We start from the raw sequence: 12,500 nt of genomic DNA on the forward strand, positions 1-12,500 counted from the left end.
ACATATGTGGTGGTGTTAGTGTTGCATTGCGTGGCATTCATCTACTATACCTACACAGGTGTAATGTTGCTGCATATGTGGTTGGTAGTACATTATGGTCATTGTATCATCTTTTGAATCACTTGTCATTTCACTACCTCTTGGAGAACCTTTAATGTAGCCCCATGCATCAACTGTCTTCTTTTTTTTCTTCTGGCCACATGACATCCTTCCTGCAGAGGAGTGGAGGATGTCCTCGTGTCAAATATGTATACACACATCATGAAGCAGAGTCCTTCCATGAGCCACTGAAAGCCATCTCCAGACCATTGCATGTGTGATTGCTAATTCTGTCATGGTGTACTGCATATGTCCCATATAGACAGTGGTAGTATGTAATGCCATTCAACAAATACACATATACACACATAGTCTTACTATCTGCCATCACATAAATATAGGGAGTTTGTTTTAAATAATGTCATAATGTCTATGATTTTATGTGATGTTGGCCATTAGCTTAATAATGTCTTATGACCCATTGAACATTTGCCATGTCAATGTTGCTGTCACTGACATGTGCTATGTTGAGGTGTGTGGATGTACAGTATGCCTACAAGAGGGTATTGCACTCTGTGATGTGAGCTAATGTATTGAGGGCCACTGCTGCCATTTTATTACATGCTCCTTCTATAACAGCTGTAGTAATATGCCTCCTGAGAACTGTTGACATGGTATGATACACTTATATGCATATTGTTGGCTTATTAAGATGTGTTGTTGTGGATTAGATCAACATTCTACACAGTTCTCATTCAACCATCACAGTGACACTTGTTGTATGGCACAGGTGTGCATGTGTCTACCTACCATCATTAAATGCTCTGTGACAGGAATCAGTATCAACTCATACTGATTACATGGATATATAAGTCTTTTGTTTCATTCATGTGTTATAATGTTGTGATATACATAAAAATATCACATTTTTATTCAGTCGCAACCTTGTGAAATTCATTGTATGAACACTTGTACAGCTATTCCCAAGGACTATTGAGGTGGTCAGCAGCACTATTGTGTGACTATCAACATTTGTGTCAGGAAATGTTCTGCATGAGCCACAAACAACTGATTTTTAATGTGTTGTTACAAGGCATCAGGCCAATCAAATACAGTTTCCCCATGAAATACATATAGGGATATGTTGTGCAATTGAAGTAATTACGTGACATTGATGCATTTGTATGACTGTGTGAACAGTACCAGTATGTGGCATGTGATACATCACCAAGTTTGTATTTGGAGGTGTATTCACAAATCATTTATATCAATAACTGTGAAATGCTAAGGGAAGTACACATCTAAGCACAGAGCTATTTGTGGATGCCACCAGAAAATAGACAATCTGCTAGCTGATAGTTTGTCTCACACTTCACCCCCATCACCATTGACCATCAGCCAAAGTATACATGCTAACATTACTCAGTTTATTTTATCAGGCAATTAGCTCATCTGTGTGCTGTCTACAACTAATAATGCAGAATCAATGGGCCCTGACAACATCCCAGGTTGCATATAGTGTATATTAAAACCTGACCTAGCAAACACAGTTGGATCCTACTTCAACACAGCCTCCAGACAGCCTATTTCTTATGCAAACAGTATTAACACACACAAAAGATTGTTGCCAGTGCCATGGAGACACAGGAGATGAACAAAAATCATTGGGAGATTAGTTCTTCTATGAAAGCAAATACACAAGCTACTTACAGTGTAGACAGCACACCCCTATAAGCAGACAAAGTGGTATCTGACCTGTGTACTTAGGTAGACAGTATACAGATCTTCCACCAGCATGTACCCACAGTGGTGACTAATCCCTTGTATGTAGCACAACTCCTGAGTATGTGCAGAACATTCACATCAAAAGGCATTATAGTCCCATTGTTCTCAGTCCTCATCACACCAATAATTGAGTACAATGCATCCTTTTGCATGTACCGCCCAACATATCTTCTAGGGATAATTTACTTAAGTGTATTACTTGGGCCACAGCTCTCACACATCTTATCGGCCTACATAATGATCTTTTTGATGCATAACCATTAGGAGTTGACAATGCAGACTTCTCTTCAAGGTGTACTACCAGATGCATGTGTGATAAATGTTCCTGTGATGCACCCAGTAAATACATAGCTCATTGACAACACTGATGGCATGGGTTACATTCATGCAAGTGTGGATTGTGGCATGTATATGCCATGCAAATGTGCCAACTAGCCAGGCTTGCTTGTAATTTAAACTACATGTGTAACAGTGTCCTTCTTAACACCTCTGAAATGTGTTACTTTTTGAGGAAGGTCAGCTTGCTTCCCCATATAGATCATTGACAAATCATTACAGTTGTACAAGTGTGTTCATGCAGAACATATGTAATAACTCACAATCACATATTTTATGTCACTGACACAGATTCATGATGGTATTATTCTAATATTGTCCATGATTGTATGTGCTTTTGTCTACTGTTATCCATGAGCCTGTTGCTATGTGTCATGCTTGGTTGAGATCTATGGTGACATTACATTCATATTCAAACAACTCATTTTGCACAGCTTCACAATATGCACCTACCCCCTATTGTATATACCATCCTTGCTAAATGTACTCTTCGGTGATCATGTCAGGGTGCTTATATCACAACCAATCTTCTCCATTGATATGTGAGCTTGTGTGACAGTCACATAATATAAAATAACTATGTGATGATATGACCTTACCTACACAGGATGTATTAACAGCATTACATATTGTATCATGTACATATGTGATTACTGTTCATTCTACAATTGTCTTGTCTTTGTGGTGCATGTACATTATAGGTTCATAGGTTCATAGGTTCATACTAGGCTATCTGCCCAAGGGCATTTATAAGCCTAGCCCATAGTTATGTGGCTTTCGCCACCCTTTTAGTTTGAATAAAAACTATGCCTATCATTTTGCTGTGCCTCTGTCAAGCAGTGACACTGAAGTAATCCCTGGGGTATATCTGCGATCTCCCATCCATTGGTCAAGATTCCTCTTGAACAAGGCCAGCGAGGTGCTCTGCCTCACATGTACCGGGATTTTGTTCCACAGCACAGGGAGTCTCTGGGTGATGAATCTGTCCCTCCAGCACGTTCTATTTATAACAGTGTCAAGGTTTAAGTCTCCTGCCCTTGTGGTTCTGAGGGATCTAGATTTTTTGAGGTGAAGCATATTCATCAAATCTGGGTTTGACATGGCCTTATATGTCAGGCACAGGTCACCTCTGAGCAAGCGGTATGAGACTGAATAGAGCTGGAGTTCTTTCAGTCGGGCAGCAAAAGACATATTTTTGAGACCCTTTATCCTTTTGGTGAGGAACTTTTGGGGCCTTTCAAGCTGCAGCAGGTGTCTGGTCAGATACATTCCGAACGGGGCATTGTACTCAATCATAGGTCTAATGAGTGATGAGTACAGGGGGACGATGACCTCCCTTGATATAGATGTGAATCCCTTCATGATCAGGTGGGCGATATAGAAGGTTTTCCTAACTACTTTAGCAACATGAGTGTCAAACGAAAGGCTACTGTCAACCTGGGTCCCCAGATCCCTGATGACTTTTTCTGTGCTCAGTGGATTGCCACCTATATGGTAGCTAGGGGTAACCTTGTTTTTCCCGAAGGGTATGACTATGCATTTTTGGCGTTTAACTTCAGGCCATGGCTCTGGCACCAGTTATCCATTTCTGTGAGGCCCTTCTGGAGGATATCTGTGTCAGATGTGTTTTCGACTATGGCGCCCAGTTTGCAGTCATCTGCAAACTTTGTCAGCCATAACCCTCATGTGTTTGCTTGTACTTCAGAAAAGTAGATGCCGAACAAGAGTGGACCCAGGACTGAGCCCTGTGGGACACCACTTGTGACAGGCTTTGAGTCTGACATGGCTCCAGCAACTCTGACCCTATGGGTTCTGTCACTTAGCCAGTTTGCAACCCATCTTGTGATGTATGGGTTTACATTCAAGCTGATGAGTTTTTCGATGATACCTGAGTGGGGTATTGTGTCGAAGGCCTTTGCTAGGTCGAGGTAGGCTGTATGGACTGCCTTTCCCTCATCAATGGCCTTGGTGACTATCTCGAAAAAGTCATCCAAGTTTAAGAGGCAGGATCTGCCTTTGACAAAGCCAAACTGGGTTGGATCCAAAGTCTGCAAGTTCCCTATGTCTTTATTTATGAGTTCCATTATGATCCTCTCCATGGCTTTGCAGATAAGGCTTGTCAAGCTAATGGGGTAGTAATTTCCAGGGTCTGTGGAGGCACCGCCCTTATGAAGTGGGATCACAGTCGCCGTGCGCCACTCCTTGGGTACGTATCCTGAGGTGAGGCTAAGATTAAACAGCTGTCCTAACTGTGGGTTTAATTCCTCGTTGAGTTCGTGAAGCACACAGCCGGGGACACCATCCGGTCCCATGGGTGCTGTGTTTTTTGCCTTAGTGAGGGCAGTTCTCACCTGGGCGTTGGAGATGTTTGGGGGGCTACAATCCTCTGGAATAGATATCTCTCCTTTTGGGAGGGGAGAAGTTTGCACTGAACCTGTCAGCCAGTATGTTGGCAATGTGTGTAGGTTCAGTAATTTTCAAATCATTTTGAACTAATTCTGAGCATATCTGGGAGTTTCCTCCTAGGTTTCTAACATAGCTAAAGAAGGCCTTATGATTGTCTTTAGAGTCCTTGGCGATTTTTCTCTCAAAATTTGCCTTGGATGATTTTATGAGAGCTCTTAGTTTTTTACTTATAATGATCAAAGGTGTCTTACCTTTCAAGGATTTTGCTCTATCTTGTAGTAGCTTCCTCCTTTTGTTGTAGAGCTTGTTTATGGCTGGGGTCCACCAGACTGGATGCTTGCCTTTGGTACAGAGTCTTAGTTTTGTTTGGGATTGCCTGATCCATGCAGTCCTGTAGGTGCTGGTAGAAGGCATTTGTAAGTGATTCAGCAGTTTGAGTAATGTTTACCACTGGCTCAGGGGCCTTAAAGGAGACCACACCAGTTTTTAGAAGTGTGAAATTGGCTTTTGAGAAGTTTTTCACTGTGGTCTCTTTTGTTTCAGGTGGGGGCGGGATGAGGACCTCCAGCGAGATTAGTTTATGATCTGATCTCACCAGTGAGGGGTATACTTCCAGTGTTGAACATTTTGATCCCATGTTCATGATGATGAGATCAAGTATGTTTTCTCCTCTTGTGGGGATGGTGACTAGTTGTTCCATGGCATTTGAGTTTATGAACTCCAGGAATCTTTGGGTTAGAGTGTTCGGGCTTGAGTAGTGTTCCCAGTCTATATTAGGGTAGTTGAAGTCACCTAGTATGATGGTGTTTGGAGATACATTTATCCCCTCCAATGTTTTCAGGAAGGCCATGTGAGGTTCCTGAGTTTGAGAGGGTGGCCTGTAACATGCTACAAATTGCAGAGCAGTCTTGCCTATGGTTAATTGCACCTGGATGGTCTCCAATGCATCGTGCGTTGCCACCAACCTTGAGGTGTGGGTGTCCTTTATGAATATGGACACCCCCCCTCCTTTCTTGGTGTTGTCTGGATTTTGGGGCAGGAACGCATGATATGAGGTGAAACCTGTTAGTGCTGGGGTGCTCTCAGGAGCCTTGAACCAGGTTTCTGTCACAGCACAGACATCGATGTTCTCCATATTGAGAAGGGCCTCGAGTGCGTGCATCTTGAGATTGAGACTTCTGGCATTGAGCAGCATTACCCTTAGTTTTTTTCCTTTTTGCTGTTCTAGGGTGGTAGGTTTAGAATTTGAGCCTTGCCTAAAAAAGGCGCTATGGGGGTGGCAAGAGCCTTTGCCAATATCCGGAAGCCCAGGGGTGACAGGTGCAAGCCGTCCCTTGCGAAGCAGCGTGGCTTGTCCAGCATGTCATCCCAGGCAGACAGACATTGGATCCCCTTTGAATGACACCAGAATTTAAGCCAATTATTAAAGCTGATCATCTTATCACTGTATTGTGGCATCATTCTAGGTGAAGGTAGGATACTGCTCAAGGTCAGGGTCATACCTGCCTGGGCTACATAATCAGAGAGCTCCTCGATGTCCCTTTTCATGTAGTCCAAGGAGGTATGTCTCAGGTCGTTGATACCAGCGTGGACAATGACTGAGTTGTACTTGTACCTGCTGTTGAGAGACCTGAGTGCTTGTGTTATGTGGCGGATTCTAGCGCCCGACAGGCAGCTTACTGTGACCTTCTCCTTACTCAGTCTGGTGAGCGGGACGTCAGTGTGTCTGACTATGGAATCACCAATGACAAGTGTGTCTGGCATTTTGTTTGGCCTTAAGGGCTGTGACTGTTTGACACTCTGACTGTGTGGTCTATGTGTTGCATGTGTTGGGTCGTGAGGTGGTAGTTGTTTGGGTGTCTGCTTTGGTGGCCTCTGCTGTTTTGGTAAATTTTTGATCAGAGCCTCCAGTATGTCTTTGTGTGAGTATGTGTATGATTTGAAGTTGTGATGGTACCATGTGTGACTGGGTATGTATTGTGTGTGGTTACCTTCTCCTCCTGTCTGGTCTTGCCAGTCCTATGTTGAGAGAGCTCAGCCTCCAGTTTGGCCGTATAGTTGCATCTCTCGCATGTATTTGTGTTTTGTGGGAGAAGGAGAGGATTGTCTGTGTACATGAGGCAATTGTAACATTGCCTCAATATTCCCAGGTTCACCAGTTGAGCTGGAGAGGACACTAGCAACTGATCCTCGACATACTAGAAGTAGTAGATAAAGAGACTTTCAAAGGACTCCGGGGAAGTGGGTTTTAGGCTGGTGGGGTACTATCTATAATAAGAGTGCTTTATCAAGGTGCAAGTACTGTAGGAGTAAGTGCTAGGCTTTACAGATAGAGAATAGTCTACTTGGGAATCAAGTAGAGATGAACTTTTCAGTTATAGGATATGCTGGTTAGATCAGCAGTACAGCTCGAGGAAGGTAGTTCTAAGGGAAAATTTGAAGAGTGGAATTTAGATGGCACGAATAGTTTAACCTTGTTTAACCGCCGCTGCTCTTGTGTGCAACAGTGGCAACTCCGCGCTAAATCGCGCTCACGTGCGTTTAGCGTGTTTTATAGCAGGGGGCTGAAGGGAGCTAGGAATTGGCCCAAAACGACCAATGGACTACTAGTTTCTGGCTGAAACTTCACCAAATCGGACAAAAAGGCCGCTCAGTGCTTCCCACTCCCACTGGTAAGCAAAGAAACTTCCCTCCCTCCTAATAAGGCAATGGATCAGAAAGAGGAACTAAAAACAAAGCCCAGGGATCAGCAACTCTGAAACTGGACTACTCTAGTTCAGTAAGGTGGGAAAACAAGAGATTTTTTTGTTTTTTTACAGAGACAAGGAAAAAAACAGACAGTAAATGCTATAAATGCTGTAAATTGGCTAGCGCACTTTAGTGTGTAGCCTACAGAAACAATTTTCAACAATTAGTAACTTAAAGTGCAATAAACAGTGTAAAATCCAGAAATCATTTAAAGTAGCAGTAAAACAGGTGAAATGCAGTCGCTAGCTTAATAACAGTGGGAAAGCCACAAAAAATACTTATATCTGGTAGAAAGTCACTCTTTTAGCTCTCTGCTGCTTGGATCACTCTGCAGGCCACCACGAGGATCTGTGCTGAGTTGGTACAAGCTGGAAAACGCGCGTTTAGCGTGTTTTATAGCAGGGGGCTGAAAGGAGCTAGGAATTGGCCCAAAACGACCAATGGACTACTAGTTTCTGGCTGAAACTTCACCAAATCGGACAAAAAGGCTGCTCAGTGCTTCCCACTCCCACTGGTAAGCAAAGAAACTTCCCTCCCTCCTAATAAGGCAATGGATCAGTAACAGGAACTAAAAACAAAGCCCAGGGATCAGCAACTCTGAAACTGGACTACTCTAGTTCAGTAAGGTGGGAAAAAAAGAGATTTTTTTTTTTTGTTTGTTTTTTTACAGAGACAAGGAAAAAAACAGACAGTAAATGCTATAAATGCTGTAAATCAGCTAGCGCACTTTAGTGTGTAGCCTACAGAAACAATTTGCAACAATTAGTAACTTAAAGTGCAATAAACAGTGTAAAATGCAGAAATCACTTAAAGTAGCAGTAAAACAGGCGAAATGCAGTCGCTAGCTTAATAACAGTGGGAAAGCCACATGCCCTTATCTGCTCTACATTACCATGCTTCATTTGTCCTCCTCCCCTTTCTTCATTGCTACCATTCATGTATGTGGCCTTTTTCGATACACACACTTCGCCAGAATAATTATTTATAATGCAGTCTATGTACCCTTGATGATCACCACCAAAACTTTATTTCAGTAGGGGTAACACAGGTTTGTGGAGTACTCTGCACTGACTACACTTTCCTATAATATGTTAGAATCTTATGCATTGCCTTATGTTAAACCCTGGTAGTCACTGTGGCTTTCTGTGCAATCATGTAGAACTAGTTTGCCTTTAGGTAAACATGCCTGCACATCAGCAGGTGTTTTTGCTGCTTTACACGGTTTCTTGGGAAGCAGCACTGTTGCTGGCCATGAAACTGCACTTGTATTTGTGTGGGTATGATATGAGGCATGTATATGCAATTAGCACTGCCACTCAATGAGATAACATGTAAACTCCATGTTGACTTTGTGATAAGCCTGCAAAGAGTTTATTGAATCTCCAGGATGGGATTAATCATATTGTTTCCTAGTGCAATGCCTTTGATATTAATAAAAAAATGAAAATTGGTAGCATTGTTCCAGGCATGTTATTTTAATATGTTAATGTTTAAAAAAGATAAAGCTTATTAATTAAACCTTAATGATTTTATAACTATAGACCAAATTTTTTCTTAGGATGTGCCTGGATGAAACATCCTTTGTTGATTTAATTGCTCTACACAATCTACTTGATTTAACAGTTAGGAAATGACTATTAAAATCAGGAAGCTTGAAGCCTCACACTTCTTTGGGTAAATATATTCTAAGCACAATTACTGACTTAGAACATGAGGTAAATTTTCTTCTTTTGAGGTAAAACCTGACATATAGAATTAATGAAAATGAGAAACTATTGAAAAATTAATAGCCACTGATGTAGTTCAATCATATAAAATGTTATTCCTATATCTAAGTAAATAGTGATAATTATTATTATTCTTGTAGATCAATATATGTGTATATACCTTTAAGAAGCTATCCAAGGGCTTGCACTAGAGGTTAAACACTGAGCATGTGCGAGCCTGACTGCCATTTTGTAGTTAGCTGTTGAGATGTGAATGTGTGCATGTAAGCTCTGTTTATTAGTTAGTTCGTTCATATTTGAAGATGCTGCTATCTATCCTGATGAGTTTGTATATATTAAAGCATCTGAACGAAACCGCAAGCCTTCTTATTATTTTTGGTTCGTGACAGTGATTTAACTCTGAACAAGGCTATTGAGATTTGTCAGATATACGAGCTCACAGAAAAGCACACAAATATGCTTACAAATGAGAACAGCTTTAGAAGGCAAAGTGATAAAGCTCATATTAATAGTATGCAACACTTGGTTAAAAGAAATAGGCCCAAGCAATGGCAGTCCCTGCAGCACCTACTGGTAAACCCCAGAACATTCTAACAAATTCCTGACTTCAAAAAAACAATGCAGTAGGTGAAACAATAAAGCCACAGAGGAGGATCAGGCGAGAAGTTTTAATGATAGTTTTAAAACAGCTTCCACTTCCAACACAAGTCAGCACATATAAACATTCCAAGTTACGTTTTCCGTAACTTGGGACGTTTATATATGCTGACTTGTGTTGGAAGCGGAAGCTGTTTAAAACTATCATTAAAATTTCTCACCTGATCCTCCTCTGTGGCTTTATTGTTTCACCTACTGCATCGTTTTTTTTGGATTATTATTTACATTGGTGCTTTTTGATGATTTTCTTTGGTTTTAAATTCCAGACTTCGCACAAAGTCAGTGAAGCATAAGAATATGTCAGCATGCTCAAAGCATGGGCTCCCACCCACTTTCATTGTCAACTGTCATAACTGTGGCAGCAGTCATGAATCTAAAAGGGAAAAAAATGTAGCTTTTTGTCAACAATGCCACAAATGTAATAAATGGAATCACTTCAAAAAATTCTGTAAATCAAAAGAATTTGGGCACTCTTTTAGTAAAAGGGAACATTTTAAGAAACAAACTGATCAGTTAGACAGTGGCAATTCTACTCTTTATGTTGATGGTGTGTCAGCGCTTCATAAAATGGTCAATGCAGTTGATTTAAAGGCAAAGAATGAAGTATTTTGTACTGTTCGGATAAATGACAAACCCACAGAGCTCAAAGTTGACACAGGTTCTAAGTGCAATGCTATGTCTGCAGAAACATTTGCTTGAGTATGTAAAGGTGAAAGGCTTGAATTGGCAATGTGTGCAAAACTTGTTGCTTATGGAGGTGAGGAAATTCAAACCGAAGGCACAGTAGTGCTTTCATGTTACTCTGCAGGAGGAAGCTACGACTTATTATTTTATGTGATCAAGAGGCATGTTCAGTCATTATTAGGGCTCAGAGACTCTTTGAAAATGGGACTGCTTTCATTTAATAAGGAAGTCCACCATGTTAGCTTGAAAGACCACTATTCTAATTTTGCCCAGCAAATTTTTTCTACCTATGCTAATCTTTTCCAAGACAAACTAGGCTGACTTCCAGTTATGTACTCCATGAAGTTAGACCCAGAGGTTAGTCCAGTTATCAGGCCAGCATGTGAAATTCCAACAGTCATCCAGGGTCAAAGTGGAGTTAGACAAAAATGGTGCAAGAACGTGTAATTTGTCCAGTAGAAACTTCAACTGAATAGGTATCTTCCATGGTGGTAGCTCATAAGGAAAGCTCAGATGACATCAGAATATGCATTGACCTAAGAGATTTGAACAAAGCATTTAAAAGACCTCATCATCCAATGCACACAGTTGAAGAAGTTGCCGCCTTGATGCCAAATGCCACTGTTTTTTCTGTCTTAGATGCAAAGAGTTAATTTTGGCAACTTCAGCTTGAGAAAAAAATCCTCAGTGCTCACTACTTTCAGTATTCCGCTTGGCAGGTACAGATTTTTCGGAATACCATTTTGGATAAATTCTGCAAGTGAAGTCTTTCAATGTGGAATGGAGCAAATTTGTTCTGGGTATCCTTCTGCCATTATAGTAGATGACATACTAGTAGGAGGTCATGATGAAGCATAACATGACAGAAACCTCAGAAAAGTTCTAGAAAGGACACGTCAAATGAATCTTAAGCCTAATACACACAAATGCAAATTCAGGCTACAAGAAGTTCCTTATATTGGGTCATTTATTTTCAAGTACAGGCCTATGACCAGATCCTTCAAAGCAAGCAGCCATTCTCGAGATGCCAGCTCCAGACAATTGTCAAGCCCTGCAATGTTTTCTTGGCATGGTCAATTACTTAAGCAAGTTCATTCCAGACTTCAGGCAACTTTCAACACCACCGAGAGAGCTGACACATAAAGGCATATCCTGGTCCTTGCCAGAGCAACACCAAAGAGCATTTGATGTCCTGAAACAGAGATTTGCCATTCTGCTGACACACAGATACTTTGATGTTCACAAACCATTTACACTTTCCTGAGATGCTTCAAAATTTGGACTCAGTGCAGTTATTTTACAAGAGGATCAACCTGTTGCCTATACATCGAGAACTCTTACCCAAACTCAACAGCAGTACACCCAGACTGAGAAAGAGCTTTTAGCAATTGTGTTTGCATGTTCAAAGTTCCATGATTATGTTTATGGTAGACCTATCCAGATCAAAACAGACCACCAACCACTATCAAAACAGACCACCAACCACTAGTCACTATCCTGAGAAAGCCAATGCATTCAGCTCCAGCCACACTGCCAAGTATGACACTGAGATTGCAAAAGTACAATTTCATCTTGCCTACAAGATAGGCAAACTTCTTCATCTTGCTGATATGTTATCCAGATCACCTAGAAATACCACTGAACAGAGTGAAAATCAAGGTTCTCATTTGCTTGATGATTTTGATGTAATGGAAGTGCATAATTTTTCTTCCACATGTCTTGATGAGTTGAGAGTTCACACAGCCACAGATCCAATTTTACAAAGGCTCACCCACTTTATCAATCAAGGATGGCCATCAAAGCAAGCTAGTTTACCTCAAGAAGTGCAACCTTATTTTCCATACAGAGATGAGAGTTTGTCTGACAAAGGTATCATAATCATGAAAGGTGCAAGAGTAATTGTTCCAAAATCTTTGCAACCTGAGTACATTACTATCTTCATCGTGGTCACCCAGGAATGGAATCTACTAAAAGAAGGGTGAGAGAGATAGTATTTTGGCCTTCTATGTCACAAGATATTGAGAGAGCGCTTTCTTCTTGTTCAGTATGTAATAGAACAAAGCATCATCAACAGAAAGAACCACTTCAGCTTAACCAGATTCCGAAACTACCTTGGTC

Source organism: Protopterus annectens, chromosome 4.part1 (assembly GCF_019279795.1).
Source record: "Protopterus annectens isolate FY-2018-M chromosome 4.part1, PAN1.0, whole genome shotgun sequence".
Taxonomy (NCBI): domain Eukaryota; kingdom Metazoa; phylum Chordata; order Ceratodontiformes; family Protopteridae; genus Protopterus; species Protopterus annectens.